This window comes from Harpegnathos saltator, unplaced genomic scaffold (genome assembly GCF_003227715.2).
Source record: "Harpegnathos saltator strain DR-91 unplaced genomic scaffold, Hsal_v8.6 scaffold8, whole genome shotgun sequence".
NCBI lineage: Eukaryota > Metazoa > Arthropoda > Insecta > Hymenoptera > Formicidae > Harpegnathos > Harpegnathos saltator.
In genome coordinates, this window is record NW_020230648.1 from 2,188,188 (window position 1) to 2,214,338 (window position 26,151).

A 26,151-nucleotide genomic window follows, 5' to 3' on the forward strand; every position below is an offset into this window, starting at 1 on the left:
TTAGTTGCTATGTTCATTAGTCTCTTCCAAGGATTGTTCTAATATCGCCTTCGTTTTGAAATGCAGCAAACTTTAATAGAAACGGTAGCAGGATTTTTATGTGTAAAGAATGTTATATCTTATTATGTGAAGTGTGCTATATTTTTAAAATAAAACAAATTTTTGCTGTATACTAACAAAGTTGTAGAGAAATAAGGAAATTACAGTCTAAATTTCTTGGAATGAAGAAAACGAATATTTTTACTCAAGCAATAATAAAAATATTTCCTTATAAGCCTCTTATGATATCGCCTTACAAGAACTCGTTAAATCATTTGTTAGAGCCCTTGTCTTTTTATCCCTACTAGAGCCCGATTAATGTTAGAGAGAAATAATCAGGCCCTTATACCAGAGCCCTATTAATTTTTCTACCCGGGTTGGCTCGGCCGAGCTTTCTTCACCGTGCGTGGGAGCGCGGTGTGTTATTTCGTTAATAACTGCGGCGAAACGCGACTCGCTTCGAGTGTAATCGTGCGAACTTTCTCTCTCCCTCCCGTTATGTTACAAATACACGTTCGAAGCGCGCGATTATATCGGTATGAACTTATAGGGCGAAATTCGATACACCGAAATTTCTCGCGGGATAATATCCGCCTGTCGCCTATCATGCAGATTGTATGGCAAGGGTTACCGTATGAAATCAAATCTCCGTTACATTCTCGCGGCTGTCTTTCGATTGGAAACGAGCGAAAAGGACACGTGATAAGAAAATAAAACGACAGTCGGGGAATAACGGCGCTATTAACAAGAGATCGGGGATAGCCGAGACGAGGACCGATTAATTTCTCGCGGCTCCTAGCATTACGTTTAATTAATATAATCTGCCGGAGGGTAGAAGGAGATAGAGTCCCTCTCACACAGGTCCCTCCCACTCCACTTTATACCCAGCGCACACCTGCGAACGCTCGCGCATGGCTGTGTAGAAACAAGCGCAAACGTGAATAATCAGAACGCTCGCGGGTAATTACGTGAAAAATTTATCGCAGCTTTTTCGCAGGAGTCGTCTACTGTTACGAAATGCACGGTAGATAAAAAAAATCGACTCTGCAGAGCCCGACGCTTCTCCGCAGAGCTAGAAAAATCTCCACGAATTCTTCCATTAAGGGGACTGAAGGGTCAGATTACTGAAAAACCGTGCTTGTTTTTGGTAATATTTTGTGACGAACTGAATAAAATTGTGCAAGAATGAAAATTTTACATATATTTATATAACATATGAATAGTAGAAAAATATTGTTTATTAACAAATACTCATATAAATATACGTCCACTTAACTGTTAAACATTTTTCTCAAAATTTTATCGCTCAACTTTTTGTTCGATGATTTCTCCGAAACTGAGCTTCGTATCGATTTGAAATTTTAAAGCAATAACATTTGTTCATCTGACTCTCAGATGAACCATGGACAATTACGTCAAAATATTTCATTTCGATATTAATATTTTTATCGAATTAATATTAAAGAACTGAAAAATTTGGATTTTTTCCCAATAATAGCTGCCATTTTGTTAATTTTGTTCAATTTTTTTTGTAGTGGTTCACCGGACAATGATAAGTCTCCTCAAGATTTCTAACTAAAATTCGCTCTGATCGGACCATTGAGAGCCGAGATATTACTGCAAAAATGACAACTTGAGAAAGAAGGAGAGTATATTTCAGCTATATGTAGCGTATATTTATATGAGTATTTGTTAATAAACAAAATTTTTCTACTCTTCATATGTTATATAAATATACCTAAAATGTTCATTCTTGCACATTTATTCAGTTTCGTCACCAAATATTATCAAAAACAAGCACGATTTTTCAACAATCTGACTTTCCAGTCCCCTTAACTATTTCCACAAAGCTCAACATTGCGCATGTATCCGACGAGATGTTGAGCGAAACAGAAATCTCGCCTCACGTATTGAAACACCATTTCATCCCTTTCTCTCGTGCAGATCTACTGAAACGAACTAGTTCCACACTCCTATGCGTGCGGCAATACCCGTCGATGCACGTGTGAACGCGGCTTAAAACCGGTCCCACCCACATCAGAGATCTCAATGGCGCGCTCGCGTAAATGCGCGGCGGACTCTAAACGACCGACAAAAATTAATATATTCCAATTACTAGCGACAATGTTACGAGCCTCCTCTCACTCGACGTGCCCACGGCGACGTGCCAGAATTCGCGAGAAAGTTCACTTTTGCATGGATATTTTCCGATCGATCGCGAACCAACCTCGAGATCCTTTGGATAGAAACTGAAGCATCGATAAGTGCGATTAATAATGTCGAGCATCGACGTCGTCACGTTTCTCGTTTAACATTTCCTCCGCACGAGATGTTATATTGCGTTCTTCTCGAGTACATTACCGAAAGAAATAGGAATACATAAATATAAATAGATAGTGTTTTATCATCGCCTACTGAGGAAGTCGTCGATTATAGAAGAAAAATTAATTTACGCAGTAATAAACTACAAAAAGAAAATTGCGCAGTAGTTAATTGCAAAAGAATTATTACGAAGAAATATGAACTGCGAGCAAAACTAGTAGTAGAAGAAAACTAGAAAGAAAAGAATAGGAAAGAAAAGATATTTTTTTAAAGTGTATGATCTAAAGTCACTCCCCCCCCCCCTCTTGCAGTAATTTTCCCGAGTTAGGCTAGAAATTAAATTGTTCGAAAAGCTATTATCTCAAACCGGTATGCACGGTTTTTTTGTTCGTGTTGTACGTAATGTCTATCTATAAGAGAGGAGGAGGAGAGATTAAGAAATAATTGCGTGTTGCGCGTATAAGATACGAGCAACGCGTGTAGGCGAAGAGTCTGATTTCTCGCAGATTTGAGAGTTTGAGGAGCCGCTAACCGCGGCTTAACTTATTTAAACTATAGTTGCCAGTAGATGCACGTCCCGCAGAATTAGCTATAAAGCCCGGATTCCTTCCACCGGTCGACTCCCAATGCTGTCGCATTAAGTGCGTGAGATTACCAGAAATTTACATTTAAACGGCATCTAAATCTTTTGCACGGCGGAGAAATTGCCCGTAGCGTTCAACGATGGTGAATCAGCAGTGGATCTTGACCGAATACCAGAACATTTAGTAATTGTTACGAGCTTCCATGCTCGGAAGAGACGAATGTTCTCTCTCCCCTCGGCGCGCACGTGCACAAATTAACAAGCGATTATCTTGTACAGCGTGTACAAAGAGTACGGCGAAATGTCTCGAAAAACTAAGGATTTTAGACGAAAGCATTTTCACTAGACAAAAGTTATATGATAAAACAACCGTATTATTCTGTTTACAGATGACATCACTTTCGAGACATTTACTGGTCATTACTTCTCTTAAATGGAAGCCCTCCAATTTTTTATTATGTCACTTTCTTCTACCGATTAATTTTAACAACCTCTGTCTGAAACATTTTTTTATTCGCCTAATATTTTTTGAGATAATTAACTTGGTCAGGTGGTAAATTATTTTAATATTTAACTTACGATATCTCGTTAACTATTTGTCGAAAGAAAAAATGGTACTAGGCCTTTTTACTCTATTTAGTCTCAAAAATATATTGTTACAATAGCGCCCTGACTTTTGTTAATTTGATGATTTTGAAAAAAGTCTAAAAGTCGATAAATTGACAAAAGTCAGATCGCTATTGCAACGATATATTCTTGAGACCAAACGGAGTAAAAGAATCTAGTACCACTCTTTCTTCCGACAAATAGTTGGCGAGATACCGTACGTTAAATATTGAAAAACTCATCAAGTTTCCCTTAAATATCTCAACAAATATCAGGCAAATAAAAAAAAATGTTTCAGACGAAAGTTGTCCAAATTAATTGATAGAAAAAGATGCTATGATAAAAAATTGGGGTTTCCACTCAAGGAAAGTAATAATCAGTGAATATCTTGAAGGTGGCGCCATCTGTAAACAAAATGATACAGTTGTCTTATGTCCCCCTTGAAACTATACAATCTTCGTCGGAAACGTTTTTTCCTAAAATGCTTAGTTTCCGAGATATTTCGCGGTCCCGGTACTTTTTCTAGACTCTGTATATCACGAATAAAACACGCGCACAAATGAGTGTCCTTCTTTAACGACCCGACGAGCTTTTATAATGCCTTTAACATTCTCTAACGACAAACTAATTGTAATTAAATCGACTTGAGATATGGAAAAACCAGCACGTCGTGGTATTATCGTTAAATATAGTTCATCGTTGATCATCTCCATGAGTCTCCAGACTGTGTCTGTGTGGCCCACGATCTGTCATTTCTCTCGCTCATACCGCTCGTAATACTTCCTACTTTGCGTGCGCAGCCGCCAGGGATTATATCTCGGCTGCATTACTAATGCTTCTGTTGCAGTTCTAATGCAATTTACTGAGCTTCTCTCTCTTTATTCCACTTTTCTCTACCTTATTTTATATTATTCTCGTGTCCGTTACAATTTCAATATTAACTTTGATTTTTTCTTTATATTAATTAGGCTGGCTTTCGAAACGGCATTCTTACTGTCTCGACCTGTCTCTCGCGTGAGTTTTGGTTTCTTTTTCTAAGCGTAAACGTAAGCAGTGTCGTGTCTGTGTTCGTGTGTCATCGTTACAAAATAGAGAATTATCATTATCTTTATTATCATGTACCTACAAGGGAGGAGGGAGGGGGAGAGGAATTTCACACGAGACATACGAGCCGCGTACATATATGCCTGAATGTGATCGTAACATAACTCTCCGTAACATTCGCCGACTCCTGCGTGTAACGAATCACGAGCGCGCGACAGGTATTCACGGAAAATGCGCGCAAACTCCAATTCCCGACGGGTCTGCAATTAGACGTCGGGTTTCGGCCGACTGTTAACAGTCGAGTCGAGTCGTGTGATCTTTCTTGCCGTACGAGGCAGTCGGATCTCGCCTTTGAAATTTTCAATAATCGGGAAGGGTATCGCCCGAGGCGGTGAGAATCCTCTGCCGGCCCGGCCGGGCGGGACGAGAAGGCACGGTGGTGGGGTCGTTTTCATCTGATTTAGACAACGCCGGAGTATAAACAACCGTGGAGGAGGGCCCTCCGCGCCGAATGGCTATCGGGGGCAGTGATTTATTCAGGGTTATTGTCCTGCGCGGGGTTTTTGTCCCAGGAACGCAGCGGTGCGAGCGTCGCGGCTCCGAAACTCACGGCAAGAACGCACTTGAACCGCGCTCTCAGCGCGTACGACATTACTCGGACCGGCTGCCGTGCACCTTTTTCTAACGCGGACGCACATACCGGGTGTGACGGTATTGCAAATTCCGAGCGAGCGAGCGAGCGAGCGAACCGTTAATACCGGTACGTATTTCGCGGCTTGCTCGGGCGGACTGCGCCCGCAAGAAGCGCGCATGTAATGACGATGATGTAACCCACACTTTTTGGCACACTTTTGTCATCCGACAGCTGCGACAGGCAGTCCATAAAGCGAGGAGGTGAGAGAAAAACAGCAGTTCGTTCCCTCAGGAGAGTATATAACAATATGAAAAATCACACAAAGTTCAACTATTCCCCCTTCCCAAAGTTGTGTCTTACGGGAGAAATATTCGTTTTATGGTGAAGATGGTATTATATGGCCCTTGTAGGTATTATGGCCACTCTCAATATCTCCGTTGTTAGGTAGCGAATTCCAGTTGTTACTTATGGAATCATTTGTTTTGTAGTTCGCCGCGTCACCGCGTGACGCTAATATATCAGTACACAATAGCCCAGCACTTTTTATAACGCATTTTTGCTTCCGACATTTCGAAATGCTTTCCAAGGTACATTTCAGCATTTAATTAGACATGTTTCCTCATTATCTTTAAACTTTAACATTATCTTAGAACTGAGCGTATTGTCACACGAGTATACGTACAACTGAATATTTTGTTTGCTACCTGACATTTTATTCGGCTGTACAAAGCTAAATGAAATGACATGACACTTTGGTCCCATATGCGATCCCATAAATACCGCTGATAAATAGCGTCTCTTTTTCGAGGTTTTCACACCAAAGTAATTATTCGACATGTCGATTCTAATCTGTAGTCTACAGTTGCACTTGTGTTTGCACTACACTGCTGTCTTTCTGGCGGATTGTATTTCCTAACAAGTAAGTCAATATCCATCTTAAAAAGTTATATTCATTATTATCCCTCTTCTGAGAGATTAATTTGAATAAACGTATAATTTCATAACTAAACACTTGGTGTTATTTCAAACAAAATTAATTTTTTTGTATCAGTTTTAGCAGGAGGCCACATTACCACCTCATTTTGTCGCCGACCCACTATGCTGTGTTGCTACATTTTTCTAAATAACATCCTAAGTAATAAAACATTACGTACATTTGAGTCTATAATCGATTAAACAACACCGTGGACAAACGTAATCATTCAGTTCTCACTTTAAAATATTGATTATTGACAATGTTGTTGTATAAAATGTGAATGGAGGGCCATAACACCACTTTCTCCTCTATTGATTTGACTAATTGCATAAAGGTCTGGCTTTAAGCCCGATAATCATAAAATAATAATAAGAGGAGCAGCATTTAATTTAATTACTTCGGGCATAACAACACTAAAAATTACAAAAGAAGCCACCTCGGTAGAATCGAAATCTTTTCATAAAAAAAAAAAAAAAAACATCTCCCCACTTGTGACATCGATGTGATTCTACATATAAAGTTTCCATCTTATCTTTAGAGATTTCTCTCTCTCTCTCTCTCTCTCTCTCTCTCTCTCTCTCGACTAACAAATAATAAAAATTATCAATTTATAGCAGTTTCGACCGCGGTCTTACGGAAGAGGATATTGCAGTTGCAAGAGTTTCGCAGCAGAGCGCAACGGTGACACTACCGGGACCTTGATGATCCCATCACCGTTAATTAACTTAAGCAACGATTAGGCCGAGCGGTTATCGTGTCCTGAACGCCGATGCCTGGCCATTTAACGTGCCATCGTGCTACCTCGCGTATGAGCCGGGAATCCGCTTTTTCCGCCGTCTTCCGAGGAAAAAGGGAGGGACCGCTGGATACGTCACCGGCCGACTCGTGATTTCGCGATTACCGGATCGCTTCGTCGATTAACGAAATCCTGATCGGCGGGTAGATAAGCAAGAGGATACGTCGGAAAAGTTACGTCGACGAGAGTTCTCGTCGTAGAACTCGAGCTCGACAATCTGCGCTCGACGAGACAAGAGAGGTGCTTTAGATAAATCGATATCTCTTAAGTGCGATTTACTGTAGTGTAGTGCCGCTATCGACATTAATGATTCAATAGGTATTGTTGCTGATGAGTAATCGTGCGAGTTCACTTTGTCGTACCGATAATTTTATGGTCGAAACGTACGATGTAACCGATGGGGCTTTATCAAAAGTAAACGATCGTGGAAAGAAGGGACGGAAGTTACAATGCGTTTTATCTACTCGTTATCTTGGTAACCAAAGACAATGGGGCACTCTCGTTTCGATCGGTCACTCGACGAAATATACGCAATTTTGCATTTCGGTCCGTACACGATATCGCTTTAGTCCTCGGGAAAGCCCCTCTCGTCGCCATTCTCCCCTCAATTATTGTTATTACCGATCAACGCGTCATCGTTTTATTAACCCATTACCGCGCTCGAATGCGACCTATCGAATATGACGTGTGTCGCGAGACAGTCTGTCACGTTTTCACTCGACGCGACATCATCGGTTGCGCTTAACTTCGTACAAACATTCATTCAAACGTAACACAATCAACCGAGCCGAACTAACGTCTTTCGTTGGAGGAGACGAAACTTCCAGTTCTTACGAGCGAAATTCCGTTGCAAAAACCAGAAATTCCGTTCGGCCCGATGGAAATGCGTTTCTTACGTCGTTCATTGTCACGTTTAATTTGTAAGCAATGCTTTTTCTACGTGCGGAACTCTGACTCCAACTCCCCTTAGACTTTGCAGCATTCATGCATAAGTAAAAATGCGTTTTCAAACGAGGTAAAATAATTTCCTGTCCGTCGGCGTTATGCACAAATAAATCGCGAAGCGAAACGCGTTGCGACATTGTCGCCACTGATTGTACTCATTGGGTCTGTTCTTTTCAGCTGAACTAATAACTCTGCACTGGAACTGCACTCGTTCAAAACTGACGAATACAGCAAAAGTTTATAGGTGCAGAAATGCGCCAGATAGGGTAGAAGAGAACGCCAGGAAACAACATAGCGCAACACAAGGTTATTGTAGCTGTTAATGATTCTTCGGGTGAAGGAGATCTTATTTTATCTTTATGTACCTTTGTTACACGCAGAACCTATCTGGGATGAAGAACATGATGGTGATATACTGTCATTTCATGTGGCATGATAAATTAATATTAATAAAGTAAAAGCTGCAGAAGCATCTAATAACCTAATAATTGTAGGTCTGTTCTTTTAAAATGCACTGCTTCAACTAGTGCAAATATTGCCCTTGCAATGTACTGAGCTGGTTGTACCAACTCCAGACTTAGTGCAAGCGATATAATGAACTGTTGCACTAAATTCTGCTGCATTGGTGGAAAGAACAGTAACATTTGACGTCACTTCTGCTAGAGAGAACGCTTCAGTTCTTGAACCAGTACAGAAAGTTCAGCTGGAAGGAACAAACCCCTAGTGCAAGCAATACACAGTGAACTGTGGCAGCAAGTTCTGCTCCACTAATAAAAAGAACAGTAACCTCTGACGTCACTTCTGCTAGAAAGAGCGCTTCAGTGTTCACACTTGTTGAACTGATATACAAAATTCAGCTGGAAAGAACAAACCCATTGTTACCGCACAAAAATTGGAGCCCTGGATCGCACGAGCAAGCAAGCGGCAATGGATAACGCGAGAGGAAAAACAAGTGAAAGCCCGCGATGAGCCAGCGATTCTAAATCATTCATTTTATATCGCTCGCGTTTGAAGGGCGTAAGTGGGTGTAAATTACATTGAAATATAAGTAATCGGCGGCGCGGTGCGGCGCGGCGCGTCCAGCCAGCCTAGACCAGACCAGATCAGATCAGACCAGGCCAGGCCGGGGTCCGAAACCGCGCGGAATTTACGAGCCCCGCCGCGTGTGAAGCCGTAACGATATAAACTTTTGATTCCGATAAACCCCCGGACATAAATCAATAGGCCGCGACGGCGTAAGAATGGTGGTAACAAATAAAGTTGTCACTCGATATTTATACGATCGTTACGCACGCCCACGAGATATTGATAGCGACGCGATAAATCTCCGCGCAAGATTGTAGAAGGGGCTCGATTAATAATAATAATCCGCGTTAAGGTGGAATAACAACGTGGACTATAACCGCGGACACGTCGATACGGGAGGGAATTTCTCGCGCGGCGGCTAAGCCGCACGATAAATTTCACTTCTCGGCCATTACTCGGCCAATTAATTTCAGCGGAGTATGGAAACGGCGCGCGCTCGTGAATCGAGTGGGATGCGACATGCTCGCTCAGCTTGTACGCGAGCATATCGCGAATACCAGATAGAATCTACGAATGCGAGGAGGGATAGGCTATTGAATGCAATAGGCTTCCCCGGGCTCGATCGCTATCGACTTTTACATCCTTCGAATACGCACGAGGCACCGGTGCCGATTCAACCCCCGAAGGATAACAAAGGCGGATCGATGAGTACGCGACTATTAATATAGGACTATTCCACGGTTTATCTGCGGATCTCCCCTACGACAAGACTGACGTTTTAATACCTTCGCAAGTCGGCATACCTACGAGTCAACTGTACTTCTGTGTCAAAACATCAACGATTAAAAACTCTATAATTTCACTGTACATTTAATCCTTTATAAAACAAAGGGTACATTTAATCCTTTATAAAACAAATGTGCGTAAAAGATATTCTCTCCTCTCCCATTCTCCCCCTCCCCCCCATATCCCCGATATTTTTCATTTTAAAATATACTGGAGAGGGTAAATTTTTTGTGATATATCTATATAGGGGTCGCTTCCAGTTTCGGAGACGGATTCGACTGTGAAATATTAAAAGGTAAAAAAATGCAGTTTAGGAAACTACCCATTCCCGATAAAAACTCTAATCTTTTTCTTATCAATTTATATTTTATCAAATTCTTGTTAAAATCTTTCATCTTACTAAATTCATGAGTCTACCGGTATTAAAAATGAAAATATCGTAGAAGTAGGCAAAGACCTCTGCACAAAGCAGGGTTTAACCCTTATGTTCTGCTCGGGTCCATACAACCTGAAAAGAAATTTAATTCTACGTAACTTTTCTGTATCTGATTGTTGTTACTTCGTATTTCACGACTTTGTTTTCATATATACTCCATTTAAGAATAGTCCACGAAAACAAAGTCGTGAAATACGTACTAACAATTAGATGTAAAAAATATAAGATATTTAGAGTTAAATTCCTTTTCGGGTCATATAGACCCGAGGAGAACATAAAAGTTAAGCTTGTTTAAATTCAATCTTGCGTGTGTTCGCGAAGTGTTCGCTCACTCACATTTTTATATTTTCATTTTTAGTTTATGACAGACTCACGACTTTAGAAAGGAGAAAGATTTTAGGAACGTAACTTCACCTAACCTAACCTCCGAGAGATAATCTTGTATATCGTAACCTTGTATGGATTTAAAATGAAAAATAGCCAGCGAGGTGTTTTGCCTTTTGTGCATATTTACCAAACAAAAATTAACAATTGCCCTTATACATGATAATTTGCGACGATAACCTTTTTTATAAGAAAACGGATGTCAAGTTTAAGCCTCTTGTTGATGTCAAATCAAAAGTGATCTGAATATTTTCTGTTTCAAACACAGAAAATATATCCCACTTTGACACACAACGCATCATAATTTTCCAATACGTCCTACACGAATAAGCATAAAAGTGATTCATCTATTTGCAGTATCAAAATTTCTGACGCGACCATATTTTATCGATCTCGATCCCCGCTTATTAAAGCACGGAATTTGATTATGGAACTTTAGTCGCTGCAGTGGCTGCCGGTAATTATCGCGCGGTAACTTTCGAGAAAGCGACAGCGCGGTCGCCGCGACTCGTTAGAGACGCGACGAAAGTTCTCCCTCGTCAGGGGAGGAACAGAAAGGATGGAGGATCCTGACCAGAGTGGCGTCGGTCGCATCTCCAGTGCCGCCAGCGGGGACGGCGGCGGCAGCGGCAGCGGCGGCGGCGGCGACGGCGACGGCGACGCCTATATTGATTTTGGGAGCGAGGAAAGCACGGCGGAAACTCCAAGCGGCAGAGGGGAGCGGACGATCCGGCAGAATGCGGCAAGGATAACCGAATAGTGGAAAGCGCGCGGTATCGCGGGGGCGATGCGTTCCGCGGGCGAGAGTGGCGGCAACGGGATCGTTTGAATGCGCCGTAATAATTGCGGCATGTGTGTCGCTTTTGGGCGCTATTGGGCGTCGACCGTGCGATTGGGGCTTAAATGCTACGACCGTGTCGCATCGATCGCCAGGAAATCGCCGATCTCCGCGGTCGAACTTTTACTCGCACATCCGAAAGTGTCACAGGAAAAATTGCACGCTCCGAAAAATGACTGACCCGAGAAACGAAAGTTGCGATTCTGGCTCACCCAAAAAAAAAAAGTATTCTATTTGTAAAGTGATTTTTCTCATATTCCCATATTCTCTTCTCATATTCTAAGCGAAGCCTTTTACGAGGAAAAAGGATTCCTCTTTCGATTAAATAATAAAGCGATTAAACAATAATATATAGTAATTTTTTCAAATTAATCAATATAACCAGTAATAATAAAGTACAGTAAGAATAAATAATAATCCTCTTAAAAAAAGATTAAATAATCCTGTGTACAAGAGGAAATTTATATTAAAATCAACAAGATTTACATTATACATATAACATATAATTTTTCTAACTTTAAGAATAATGTAAAGAATAATTTATAATATGTATTGTCTCTCAATCTTAGAGGAATCCTCTTGAGGCCATGTAAATAAAAAAGAGGCCATAAGAATAAAATCGTGTAAAATTTACACGCTTGTTCTGACATTATTTTTTTGGGGTATTATTATTTTGGGGTTTGGGGTCCAAGTTACAGCGGAAAGGAGGGAGGGGATGTGAAAAATATTGCAAATTTCTTGGCAACTTGGTTCGAAGCGAGGATGAAAATGCCGCCCACTCGAAATCGCAAAAATAAATATCTCACTCAAGCTTAGAGTGAATTCCGGCTCCATGTGCGAGCGGGTGTTTCAATTGGTCAAAATGAATATGTTTCTGTGACGGTGGAGTACACGCCGGCTTTTAAAACGGTTCGGACACTTTGGCTGCAGTTTGGAACGCAATACATGTCCAATGAGAGAACTTAATTTGCAGGAATTTTTCAGGCGCGAGCTTTCCCATTGGATCATCATCGGCTGCGTCCCAAATTACATCCAGGAGTAAGTGCTCAGCCCGTTTTGAAACCGAGTGAACATGAGATTCACCTTTCAATTTCACGTGAAGGTATACCTACACTCGACGGCTCGGAGTGGCGAATTCCCTCCATGCGACTGAGAAGTCACTCGAACCCAAGTGACTCGACTTTTCGATTTGGAAATTTCGCTCGGGGAAATTTAGGGTGCTTGCGATCACCTAGTTAGAGTTAAGTTTCTTAGGAATAAAATATATGTATAGGTACAACCATCTACTACCATCATACTTCATAACAACTCAATGCTGTCTCATTGCCGTTGAGTTGAGTTAAAAAAGTCGATAATTGACGGTAAGCCGAAAAATAGGATAGAAGGTAATAATCCGCAAAATTGTATTAATTGTGATAAAAAATTAATTTTAACGGTGCGTGATAATTTTACATAATTATAACTTTTAATAAAGGTAATACTAATAACGATTAATTAAAATTTATTGTTTATCACAATTAATACATTTTTGCGAATTATTACCTTCTATCCTATTTTTCGTCTTACCGTCAACTATCGACTTTCTTGACTCAACTCAACGGCAATAAGACAGCATTGAGTTGTCATGAAGTATGATGGTAGTAGATGATTGTACCTATACGTATATTTTATTCCTAGGAAACTTAACTCTAACCAGGTTATCGTAAGCACTTTTAGAGAACATCCCGGCGAACACCTCGACGTTTCTGCGCGGAATTTACACGAGACGGGAAAGTATTTTGCCAAGTGCTCTTGCCAGAACATCACATTTTCGTCTGCATCGACGTATCGGAATGCAGCAATATCGGAATGCAGCAAACGGAAGTTGCATCGCTTGATCCTCGCGTTAAGCGCCGAGTCCGGAGAGAGCAGAGGTTTCCTAAGTTACCGAAAGATCCGTGCGCGCGGCGACGCAGTCGGACAACTCCACGCGCGAGGATCGAGGCCAAAGAACAAAAGAGGAAAAAAAAAAAAGGAAGAACAGAAAAACCAAAAGAACCAAGGGGGAAAAAACGAAACTCTATTAACTCGGCGCGCGACTCACGGAGGAAGTCATACGTAACGTTTGCGCGAGCGCAACGGAGGCGTGTATAATTATCGGGATGAAAAAAGTCCGCGTTTCAATGAGATTCCCGAAGGGGCGAGAAAAAGGAAGCTAATGAAGAAGTCGTTACGCAATCGATGACCGCACAACGAGCGAAGAAGCCTCGTTTTCATTGGACGTCCGGCGGGGCTTGTACCGTTAAAACGTCCGACGGAGGTTTCGCGGTGCGCGGCAAAAAAGCTCGCTGGGGCTTTGCGCCCTCGATGATTCAAGTGACGAGGCGATACGTACGTTTGTTTTTACTTATATCTCCGCGACGATAAATCACGAGCTCGAGAGAGCGCGCGTGTTACGTCGGCGCGTTGTATCGAATCGCGCGCGAGCGCTTTCGTGCGAATGGCCGCCCGCGCGCCCTCAAATCTCGCGTGTATATTTTGGAAGGCCGCGTCCGCAAGCCGTCGCGCGATAAACGTCAATTACGAATTAAGTGCTATCGCGAACGGCCAATCCCCGGCAGCCCGGTCGCGGGAATAACGAGAACCGCTCTTTACGATACGCGGACACTCGTGCGACAACCGCGCGTTTACTCACTCGTCCTCGCGTTCCTGGGAATCGTCTTTATCGCGCCGCCCCACAGTGGGAACAAATAGAGATTTACTGTTCGAAAATCGCTAGAGACCATCACAATTTTATAGCAATCGGGATGCGTTTTTTTTTTTTCAATTAAACGTTAATCAATGTAGAGAAAAACTGTCGAGCTCGATTTTTGAAGACATTCTTTTAAATTTTGCAATATTGAAAGGAATTTGTAAGAAATTATCAAGTTTCGCGAGCCTCTGTTACAACAAATGGAAATGATTTCCATCCTTTCGCTGCGCAGAACAGTGTACTGAGGTTCTCAGCATCGCTGATTACGAATGTGATATAAAATTCAGAATTCGGCAGTTAACAGTTGCTAATCTTCTGTCAACATAAACAAAATCATTGTTTTAACACAGTATACGACCACCCCCCGTCCACCCCCCTTTTATTTTGAGAAAGGGTGATGCTAGGAAATTCGAAAAACATGTTTCTTATAGAAGCTCGTCTGAAGTTTCTGATAGTGGTATCGCCATGTCTGAGCAACTTCCGGAAATACCGGAAACTGGAGGCAACTTTAAAATTTTAAATGGCAACATAGGGTAACATGGGTCTCGTTGGATAGAATGTGTGAAAAGAAACAACTTTTGTCTGAAACATTTTTTTATTTGCCTAATATTTTTCGAGATATTTAAGAGAAACCTGATCACTTTTTCAATATTTAACGCACGATATCACGCTGACTATTTGTCGGAAGAAAAAATGGTACTAGACTTTTCTGCTCTATTTAATCTCAGGAACATTTTATGTTATACTTGCGCCCTGACTTTTGTTAATTTACCGACTTTTGGAAATTTCAAAATCATCAACTTAACAAATGCAGACCAAAGTTGTTTCTTTTTATACACTCTATCCAACGACACCCCCATGTTACCAACGACACCTATGTTGCCATTTAAAATTTTTAAGTTGCCTCCAGTTTCTGGTATTTCCGAAAGTTGCTCAAACATGGCGATACCACTATCAGAAACTTCAGACGAGCTTCTATAAGAGACATGTTTGTCGAATTTCCTAGCATCACCCTTTTTCAAAATAATAGGAGTGGACGGGGGATCGTAAACACCCTGTATCACGTTGCAATAGACAAAGCCGTTCAACATAAATGAACGAAGTCTGATATGAAGTATGATAAAAATAACAGTAAAAAATTCAGCGGAGAAAAGTTGCAAACTAATTTGTTTATAACAGAATTATTCTCACGAAAACCAAATATGTAGCTTTGATCTGATGTTTTCAAATCATCAAGCATCAGGTTTTCAAAACATATAATTTTCTAAATACATTGTTTAAACAATTTTGTTATAAACAAATTATTTTGCAACTTTCTTCCGCTGAATTTGTTACTTTTATCATATCAGACGTATCAGACTTCCCATTTATGTTGGACAACTTTGTATACTCTATTGCAACGTATATACTGTGTTAAAACAATGATTTTGTTTGTGTTGACAGGAGATTAGCAATTGTTAATTCTGCCAAATTCTGATTTTTATATCACATTCGTAATCAGCGATGCTGAAAACCTTAGTACACTGTACTGCGCAGCGAAAAGATGGAAAGTTTTTCCATTTGTAACAGAGGCTCGCAAAATTTGATAATTTCTTACAAATTCTTTCTGACACTGCAAAATTTAGAAGAATGTTTTCAAAAATCGCAGCTCAGCAGCCGCGGCCGAGAGTCGAACCATCCGCGAGATAACATTTTAACAGCATCCCCGCGCTCGCCGACCACGGCGATGGGGATTTCTTCTTGCGTGACGCGGCATACGCACCGCGCCGTGCGATTTGCGTCAAAGCAATAAAAACGGCGGTAAATACAGCCCGCTGATAAGAAGGACGAGTAAAAAGCGCGTTATTGGATCGTGTAATCGTCGTTTAATGGATTCCGATATGCCTTGGCGGAATCGGCGCCGTAAATAGAGCAGCCAAAGGTGAGAGATGTGACGAGGGGTGGGGGAGAGCGAGAGAAGAAGCGGCATAATCTTTGCGTTATCAGCGCTGATAATTGCCGGAAAAGCACATGAATCACCTGACATCGACAACAATACCCGCCTAATGTAACGTCGCGACAATGGAGATCGCATGCGACGCGTGTATGCGACGGTACAATATCAGCGATCTTATCGCACGATGTATTTAAATGGCGTATACCTGTCGCGTGCGCTTAACACGCATGCGCGTACGCGCGACACTTACGCAATGAAGTTGGCGGAAATTCGCGGACACCAAAGGGTGATTTACACAGCGCCGCTTTTATTCGCTCTGAGCAAGCGAGTTCTTAATTCGCCAGTGAATCTGCTGATAAACAAAACTTCTGGACAATAGATTTTTATTCGCTAACGTCTAAAATTCTAAAATTCATAATTTGCTGGTAAAAGTTTCTTCCAGACGCTCGATTCTTTTATTCGCTAGCGTCCAAGATTTCGAAGACACGACATCTAGTGATCGCTGCGTGAAAGTTGCGCATGTTCAACCTTGACCACTAGACCCGATCGCGTTGTTTTCCAATCTTAGACGTTAGCGAATATAAAAATGGAGCACCTTACAAGAAATGTTTGAGAGCAGCGAATTCTAAGTCTTGCAGGCTAGCGAATAAAATTTATTGTCTAGAAGAAGTTCTCACCAACGAATTCGCTGGCGAATGAAGAAATTCGCTCAAAGAGAATAAGAGCAGTGTAAATTACCCTTGAGTAAAAAGATAATCACGAGGGAAGGCAATCACGTGGAAATATTGCCGCAGATAAAGCGCACCTCTAATAAGCCCTCTATCTTATCTCCTCGTTTGTTCGGACTATTTTCGCGGTTTCGTCAAGCGTTGCCATCAAGCGACCGAGGCCATTAATTCGACTCGCCTAGATCGCCGCATTTGCGCACCAAACGGCACACATTACATTACTCTGTTACTCTGCCGGCGCTTAATCGAACCCAGCACACGTGCGCATATATTGCGCATATATTGTGCGAAAGTACCGCAGTTGTAACCCCTTGTACGGCACATTTTTTCTACCTGACGGGTTTCTACGAAACCTCGCATTTTCTGTTGTCTGGATCTCTCGCTAATTACTTGTGAAATCTGAAGTGAGATTTCAAAAACTCAAAATGGCAGATGCCATGTAGGAGTGAATCTGTGTAAGTCTGAATAAATTTAAATCAGATGTACGATATTACAATTTCTCAAATCGTCAATTGCGGATATTTCACGTAAGATTTACAAAATCCAATCCAAAGTAAGTCCAGCGAGTAGCGATGCAAATGTTGCTTCGCATTTTGATACGCGAAGAATATTCAGCGTCCAAATCTTCAGCCCCTGTCTTAAATATTTTCCAAGAAACTAAATCTCTTTTAAGTCGCTTTCTTCAATTTTACTTGTTCATAAATAATTAAAGATGAACAATCGGACTTGACATGCAAAGAATATTCAGCGAAATCTTCAAGCCCCGTATAATCCGGCTGGTCCATGTAATCGATAATTTAAAATATTTGCGTGTAGCGTTCGGGGGATGACAGGAAAGAAACAGGTTAAAATAAACGATGAATTCCGCGAGACCGCGGGGTATAGCGGGGGAAGGGGAGGGGGAGGGGGGGGGGAAATACAATTAAGACGGAGACTGCATTATGCATGCAGAGTCAGGTGGAGTTCGTTAAGCAACCGTTCCGAAACGCGAGTTCGCTTTTGCTCTTCCCTAATGACCCGAATCCCGTCCATTGTGTTTCCCCCCCCCCTCCTCCCTCGCTATTTTCCTCCCCCATAAACACAATGACCTGAGATGTAGATAGATGTAGATGTGCATACGAGTTAACGTTAATCGTTCCCCGCGCACAATGAAGATCCCCGCGAGATACCGCCGAATTCTTATTTACTCACGCGTCGAAGGAAAAGGCGAGGCGTATTTGGACTCTCGATCTTATTTACATCGACCACGGAACAATGGTGGAACGTGCGTCCTTGGGCACGAGATAATAGAGTCCTGCGGCGCGCTATTACGTTATATCCGCTCGCTCTCGCGGAAAGCGTGCAAACGTGAATGGCGTGAATCACATTTTCTCCGAGGCGCCAATTAGCGTGTCACGAATTGTCTCGCGACGCGGCAGCACGGAAAACCGGCACGGAAAAGCTCGCCAACGAAATCGCGCTCCGCGGAATGTTCGGCGATGCGTAAAGCGACGGCGTTGCTGAGGCGCGCTCGCTGAGGCAACAGTCATTATCGATTATTTACGTCGGTGCCCCCGCTCGTCGTTTCTGCAAACGCGGCAAATTGACCGCGTTTGTTAACAGTCGCGCCGCGTCCAAGACCATTATGTGTCGCGACGCGACTCGCCGGAGTGAATTAAACTCGCGCTCTTCGCTCCAACTTTGCGATTCTTCGCTGTTAGCACAGCGACTGCAATCTCGTATTTGACCCTCGAAAGCCACCTTGGGCAGAATTTCGCCCCGATACCGATAACGGTAACACGCTTCTCTGCTTCTCATCTGACATTCGATAATAACGAAACACTTAAAATTGCATTTGTGCGTTCGACACTTTTGTGATTTTTCAAATCAGAGAAATATATACCGGGGCGAAATTTCACCCATGACAGCGCTAACGCGACTTTCTTTCATGACAGCTTTCAAGTGCTGAGATAAAAAGTCTCTAATAACAGTTTTATCTTCGTTATTGCCGACACACACACACACACACACACACACACACACACACACGTGCTCGAGATACATTCAGCGAAATGTACACGTTTCTGTTAAGACTGAATAGAGAGGAGAACGCAGGTATTCTGCATTAGACGGTGTAGAGTGGAAAAGTTGGAGCGAATATCACCCAGGCGACACGAGTCGAAACTAAAGCACTTGCTCGTTGCATTTATGCCGTAACTATATCCCTGAAAAGCGTCGGAGGGGGGGGGGGCGAAATAATGGCTAGAATTGCGGTGTTCGATTCGATGCACTAGTGCGCACTGGTGCACGCTAAAGCCCGCCGTCGCGTATAGATCGACGTAGAAGCGTGTGCGTGCGCACACACAGTCAGGTTGAAATGTTCGGCACAAGTCGCCATCTTATTTCGTCAAGATAAACAATAAACAACGGGTTTGGACGATGAAGACATTTTTACACCTTACGAGCGCAACTTCGCATTGATTTAAGCGCGGAGAAAAATGCGCGCTCGACGTCGCATTCAAACGATGAATTAACAGCCGAGTCACTCGAGTGACTTCATACCGAGCGCGGGGATTCTTCGAGTCGCCAGGTGAAGAATATCTTCAGCCGGAAGTCAAGGAGGACGTATCTAATGTACTCTCGCTGCAGTCTCACGGGAATAAACTCATTCTAATTGGCTGAAACGTTCACTCGCGTGGGTTAAGAAAGTCCATTCGAAGTCTGAGGTAAACATTCGCCTCCTTTGGGGAATTTTCGCTCCTTTGGATTGAAATATTTCAAAGAGTTTAGAGTGGGCCATGGACTTTTTTCGTACATTCTGTGGCGCGTTCAACTCTTTGAGGGAGACATAGGAGTGGGGTAGAAAGCGTCCCGTCTTTTCAGTAGAGGAGAAGCTGGTATTATGACCCTTGTGGGTATTATGGCTCTACTCTCAATATCTCCGTTATTACGTAGCGAATTCCAGTTATTACTTGTGAAATGATTTGTCTAGTAGCTCGCCGTTAGCGCAGTGACGCTAATATATCAATACGCAATAGCTAGCACTTTTTATAACGCGTTTTTACTTCCGAGCATTTCGAGATGTTTTTCAAGGTACGTACACATTCAGCATTTAATGAGACATGTTTCCTCATTATTTTTAAACTTAAAAATGTTGATTACTGACAAAGTTGTTGTACAAAATGTGAACAGAGGGGACCGTGATAATTCATCATTTATAAATAAAATAAATCTACTATGTTACCTTTTCTTTAAATAAAATTTCTGTGCAACTATAGCGTCTTTTTCGTCTTAAAATCCTCTGTCCCAAAGAGTTAACTGCTGTCAATGATGAATGCCTATTGCGAGTCTCGCGTAAACCTTCAAAGGTACCTCTAAACCTTCTTCAAACCTTCAAACGTGTTTGTAAAGGGCAAAGGTCTTTGTTGTTCGGAAACTTTTTGAAATAGGAAAGAATGTTCACGAGTCAGCAGCTGCTGTAACGTCGTTTTTCCAGGGCCACGTGTTGCCATACGAGGCACATTGACGAAAAGATGACCAATTATTTCGTCAACAAGATAACCTTAACTGGACTACAAGACTTAGAAACTCCCGAAGAGCTCTATTGCAAAATAAAATATGCTAGTTTTCACTACGTTAATGTATTATTATCAAGGACAACAGGCATCACATGACAAAACTGAGTATCTGAGTGTCGATTTTCAAGATCTGTCGCAGACCATCTTCCAGTTTGGTATAAAAATAATGAGAGCCCAGTGAAATGAAAAAAACATGCAATCGTTAACATTATACCGTCAATTTCGTTGCAAAAATTGTCTTTCCCGAGATATCTGAATGTCGATTTTCAAGGTCTATAACAGACTTGAACGTCGGTTTTCAGGGTCCATCGTTGATTATCTTCAGCTTGGTACAAAAATAGTGAGAGCCAAATGAAATAAATGGCATATAATCGGTCAACATTATACCGCCAATTTTACCGGAAAAATGGTTCTCCTGGCTGCAATGCTTTCACCGTGCAGATTATACCATCGCAGCTACCAGACACTTTCGACAGAAAAGTGCGGTGCATTGACGAGCGGAATTCGCGGGACGTGTTCTAACGTGAAAAAGACGCGAGAGAGCGGCCGGTCCTTTAAGTATAAAGCCTGATTTACAATGCGCTCCCCGCTTCTTATTCTTTATCTTTCTCTGGCCTGAGACATACAGTTTCAGCGAAAAGGGGACAAAAGAGAAAGAGACAGAAAGCAAAGAGCACATTGTCGGTAAGGCCGAAGGAAGCAAGAGAGTATCCCGGGCGATTAGGGAGGATTCGCACTTGGGGAAAAAAGCAGAAAGCAGGAAAGCAGAAACCAATCAGCACTTGCGCTGGTAGTCTGTCTTTCACTTGAGAGAGAAAGAGAGAGAAGAGAGAGAGAGAGAGAGAGAGAGAGAGAGAGAAAGAGACATTGACTACCAGCACGAATTCTGAATGGTTTCCGCACCCAAAAAAAAAAATTCTATTTGTAAAACGATTTTTCCTATAGTTTCTTATATTCTAAGCAAAGCCTTTTACAGAAAAAAAGATTCCTCTTTCGATAAAACAATTAAGGTGAACCATTCATCTAAAATTTATTAGATATTCTAACTGTTTTCCTCTTATTTCAAGAGGATTTCTTCTTATATCAATTAATTTTCTTTTTATACGAAAAAGAATATGTTGATTCGAATATCGGCTTTTTTTGTTCAGTCATGTTCTACCTCCAGACATGAACGAGAAAATAATCATGTGCTTATGGGTCAGAATATTTGACACGTTTTTTAAAAAAGATATGTGTGTTACTGTGTATAACGGAGATAATTTACCCACATTTGGTCAAATACGGTTTATAATCTATTGCAAGAAGTTCCATAATATATTCTTTCTTTTAATTATGTTTCATACAATTGGTTACGATGAACGTCTTTGTAGCTATGAGGGGATATCCTCCATAACAAAACTGATTGGAAATTTATTTGTTATGATAAACTTATTTCATTCGTACCTACCTATTGTAGAACTGCAGCCAGAAGTGCATCTATATATATATATATATATATATATATATATATATATATATATATATATATACTTTTCGCTATACATTATAATAATTTTTTGAAATTAATCAGTATAACCATTAAGAATAAAGTATAGTAAGAATAAATAATAATCCTCTTAAAAAAAGATTAAATAATCTGTGTACAAGAGGAAATTTATATTAAAATCAATAAGATTTGCGTTATACATATAACATAATATAATTCCTCTAGCTTCAAGAATAACGTATTTACAATATTTTCCTCTCAATCTTAGAGGAGTTCTCTTGAGGCCATATATAAGAATAAAATCCTCTAAAATTTAGATGATTCCGCTTGTACTGAAATTATTTCTTTTTTTAGGTGCGCCTTTCTACTCGCTGCTTTTTTCCCCAAGTGTGAATCCTCCCTTAACGTCGCGACGAGAAATCGGCGAGTTCCCGTGGCCGAGGGTAGAGCGTAAAGGACGCTCCCCCGAGAGTCACTTCGCAGCGATCGAGCAACCTTCGGCGCGTTATGTAAGCGATGCGGACACTTACGTGCGTGAAAACCTGTTGTCGAACGCGCGTCCAGGGAAAACATCGCGCGCGCGCGTTTGCCTTTCTACAAAATGCGGCCACGCTCCGCGAAGAAATTCGCGCTTTACAATGTAAGACGGCGGCGGCGGCGGCGGAGCGAGTCCCGCGGCGCAATTTTCGTGGCGATAAATCTCGATTTCACTGCGGTAACCAGCAGATTAGGAGATTCTGATCCTAACAACATTCTCCCCGCTTAATCCTGGGATCTGAATTATGGCATTAAGCCTCGAATAAACGACACGGCTCCGCGGAGGGAGCGTTTTCTTTTTCTCACTGTATATACACGAGGCTTTAACAGATTTATGCAAGATTTATTCGCTGAATTTATTCCGTTGCGGCAGCTTTTCGAGACAGCGGGGAGAGAAACTTAACGATCACGCACTGTTATTGCGCGTTATTGCATTGCCCGGGTCGAGCCCGGAACGCGCACCTGTGCGTTCCTCGTTGCACCTGACGATCCCGCGATAGACCCGCGATCGCTTGATATCAATAAATAAATAAATACAGTGTAACTCCTGCGTATCTCCGCAGGACGCGAATCCCGGAACCGCGGATAATAGCGAAGCCCGATAAACAAGTCGTTCCTCGTTTATAAATATACCCACGATCGAGTCCAGTCGATAAATCGCGCGCGCAATGAGACATTAGTGACATTAAGTGAGGCGATGAGATAAAAACACGGTCAACTGCGAAACCGCGAGAACGCCGAGACATCCGCAGAAGGGGGGCGCAGAAACACACAAATACGAGAAGCAGCCCGCGAGCGACTGCTGGGTAACCTTCAATTCAATCAACGCGGAACGTTCATATTTACACGAGAGGCCGCGGTGTAAAAATCGCCGACCGCCTTGCTCCGCATAAATTGGCGAAGTTCGCGGCCCGCGTCCAAGTTACGCGGTCGAGTTGTGTTAAGCGAAGTGCTTAAAGAAGCTTATACGTCAAAGGTCGCCCGCTCTGCGGTGCGCGCGCTCCGAATCAATTTCGTCGCGCCGTCATATGCACGGCTCGATAAAGGAGAAAAATTCAAAGGGCGCATCGACAGTCACTCTGTCTCTCTCTCTCTCTCTCTCTCCCCCTCAAGGAATGCGTGATAACACAGCTGAGCGAGAGAGAGAGAGAGAGAGAGAGAGAGAGAGAGAGAAAGAGAAAGACATGTATACCCTCCTACAGAGTATCGCTCCGTTTCCGATAACGCGAGCACGGGAGATCAACATTCGTGAGTTACTCACCACAAACGGGGAGAATCGACGTCGGGCTGCTGAGGGGTTGAAGCAACGACGGCGGCGGCGGCGACGACGACGACGACGACGACGACGACGGTGGCAGCGGTAGTGGTGGGGCGTACCTCGGCTGCACTCGCTTCCTCCCCCGTGGTCGGAACTAATTCCGCGAGTCCGGCGACACTTTATCAGGTGGTTGCAACGGGTCACACAATACACATCCGCGGGTACACTGAATCACGAGGCGACGGCTACCACGACGACGACGACGACGACGACGACGACGACGACGACGACGACGACGACGATGACGACGACGACGACGACGACGACGACGACGACGACGACGACGGCAACGGCACCTCGACGACGGAGCGCGGCGTGGCGGGGCGCGTTTTGACGTATCGAGACGGAGAGAGAAGCGAGAAGACCGGAGCGACGCGACCGGCGGCGACGACGACAACGACGGCGACGACGACGGTCGAGCGACACTTCCAACCTGACTGAACTCGCGCTCGCGACTGGCCGCTCGCGCGCAAGTCCGGCGAGCCGACGACGACGCCGCCCGCGGAAGCCGACGGAAGCGCGCGCGCGCGCGCTGCAAACGTCAAATTTCGATCGACGCGTGCTCGCTACGCCGCGCCGCTCGCATGCGTCGACGGCGTACGCATGCACGCGCGTACGTCTTCGCGTATTCGCAGCTGTACGCATACGCAATGCGACCGGGCGCGCTGCTAAAAGAGCCGCAAACGCGCCCCAGCGGAATCGCGGAAATCTCCTCTCCTTCGTCGCGCTTCGTCGTGGAGCGACTCTCGATAAACGGATAAACCCCTCTAAAGGTGGCTGTACACTGAGCGAGATGAACATGCAATCCGAACAATCGCTATCATAAGATACCTGTGACTCGCGATTTTGTAACTCGTTATTGGAGTTAACGACAGTTTGTTTCGTGATCGTTATTGCGGCGCAGCTTTTCCACGGTATACAAAAGCACTGCGCAACGATAACGAAAGTGTCGTTAACTCCAATAACGAGTTAACACGGGCCCCGGGTCTTGAAATCGGTTCCGGAAACTTTGGCTTTAATTATAAAGTTGGTAGGCTTTAACCCCTAACTTAGATACGTCTCATAATTGATCAGCTAATTACGATTGGACGTCACAGCCACGTGCTACTTCTCTTTACAAATTTGCTTTCTTAGCTATTAATTTTGCGATATCAAGATAGATATTTTTTCTTACTTATTATCCTGATAATTGATTAGCTAATCGATTATCGCATACGATACTTTTCACAAATTATCGCAAAATAAGGGCCGAGCGGCGCGATTCTTTAACTCGTTATTGGAGTTAACGACACTTTCGTTATCGTTAACTCCAATAACCGAATTAAAGAATCGCGCCGCAGGCTTGAAATAATATAACGAACGCGCGCAAATGCGAACGTTCGAACATTCGCGTTCGGTGTCCGTCCGATGTTCGCTCGTTGTTCGTTCGCTTAGTGTATATCCACCTTTATACGACGCGTCGTATCGTTATCTCAATGAGAATTCCTCCTAGTATTTTCCAACGCCTCGTAAGACAGAGAGAGAGAGAGAGAGAGAGAGAGAGAGAGAGAGAGAGAGAGAGAGAGAGAGAGAGAGAGAAGGGGAGGGGGGAGAGCAGGCGCACGCGCGAGAGCCTCTGACTGAAAATGCCTGTAATACAGCCGTTGTCGCGCGTACGGCCTTTGAGATTTGATATTCCCTGCGAATCAGCAGTGTTGCGAACGTGTCGCGGAATGAAGGTAAACCTCTTCGGGAGTGAGGAATGTTAAAGCGGCAAAAATCGTTAAAGGTGGCAGGTGAGAGGGGATCTCATAAAAATAGTGCGCGTTGTAAGTAACACTCGGTAAGCGTGTCCTTTAACTTTGTTGATCGAAATAGCCCATGGCATGTGCGTGAATATGCATACGGATTCCACATTATTTGTATTGTATTGTATTCTATTTTCACAATGCATTCATACAAGTTCACACACCGATGATACAACCTAAAATTTCTATCTCGTTTCCTTCATCTCGCCCGCCGTATCGGAAGAAGTGCTCCAAAAAAAGTACGGACTCGAAGGGGTTCCCCTGACGCACGCGCGAAAAGCAACAACGAGAGTTTCTACTTTTGAACATTAATATTGAATTTGACGATCTCGACTGGATATTTATATTCTGCGCGGAAAGGTTAGAGAACTTTAGTGCGAGTTCCAGAAGACAGAAATGTGAAATAAAGTATGACACGCGTGTCGATTTCCACTTCAGACATGACAGGAGAAAGTTGCACATGTCGAGTGTTCTTTACGTAAATAAAGAAAGTAAAGAAAATAAAAGTAAGATAAAGATGAAAGAGACGCAAGGTACCGTTCCTCGTAAGTATCGCGAGAGAACACAAAACCAGTGTGTTCTCTCTGTTGCAAAGTAAAAAGATCCTGCGCAAGAATCCTCGCGTTTCTCATGTTTGGACGTTCTAACGAAGCAGA

The 26,151-nt window shown here is 42.9% G+C and overlaps 1 protein-coding gene across 7 annotated transcripts in view; it reads right to left on the reverse strand.

Moving 5' to 3' along the window:
- The window catches only part of Prosap (SH3 and multiple ankyrin repeat domains prosap), a 231,773-nt gene extending 207,603 nt beyond the window's left edge, over positions 1–24,170 (reverse strand). For all 7 annotated transcript variants that reach the window (XM_025306690.1, XM_025306698.1, XM_025306694.1 and 4 more), the window contains exon 1: positions 23,652–24,170. The gene's annotated coding sequence lies outside the window, so the exon portion shown is untranslated. The remainder of the gene's footprint in view (positions 1–23,651) is intronic.
- Positions 24,171–26,151: the final 1,981 nt, after the last annotated feature.